Raw genomic sequence first — 753 nt, 5'->3', positions numbered from 1 at the left:
TTTTTTTCACGAATTTATATATTACGAATTTATTTGACGATTTTTGATTTATATCACGAATTATACTATAGCACATTCCTAATAGGTTTAACGAATTACATGTCAGTTATTTGAATTCAAATTTATTTTAATGACTTAGTATTTACTAAAATGATGTAATTTAAAAAAAAAGTTTTTATATGGATTTGAATGATTGTTTTGAATTCTTAGAATTTTGTGCATTTGCAATGTACCTAAGTTAGTAGCGAGCGAAGCGAGTTTGGTTTGCGAAGCAAACCATATAAGTTTGCGTAGCAATTTTCGGGGGTTGGCGAGCGTTAGCGAGCAGGGGCCGCAGCCCACTAGTTAATATTAAATTAAGAATATCTCTCTGCATTAAAAAATCTCAGTCGCTGTTATGAGTGTTTAACTTAATGTTACATTTTGTTCTATGTCGCAAAACGTGTAGAACGCAGAGGCTTGAAATTACGAAGAATTGTACAAAAATGTACAGAAAGTATGATAGAATAAACAATTTAAATTAAATTATTAGCTCCAGAATTTGTTGAAGTTGACATAAAAAAATACTGTACCGGCCGCTCTGCAGACAACAGAAATGCAACTAGAGGTTGAAATTTGTTATGATGAAATGGGTTTGTTTATGAAAACACAGAGTTTTTTTTTTTTGAAATTCCAATTTTCTTTAAAGTTATTGAAATTTTAAGTCCTTTCTCGCGATTTCTTTTTCACTTTTTTTTGGATTTACGTTAAATT

The sequence above is a fragment of the Parasteatoda tepidariorum genome, chromosome 2 (assembly GCF_043381705.1).
Source record: "Parasteatoda tepidariorum isolate YZ-2023 chromosome 2, CAS_Ptep_4.0, whole genome shotgun sequence".
NCBI classification, from domain to species: domain Eukaryota; kingdom Metazoa; phylum Arthropoda; class Arachnida; order Araneae; family Theridiidae; genus Parasteatoda; species Parasteatoda tepidariorum.
This window is presented reverse-complemented; position numbering follows the sequence as displayed.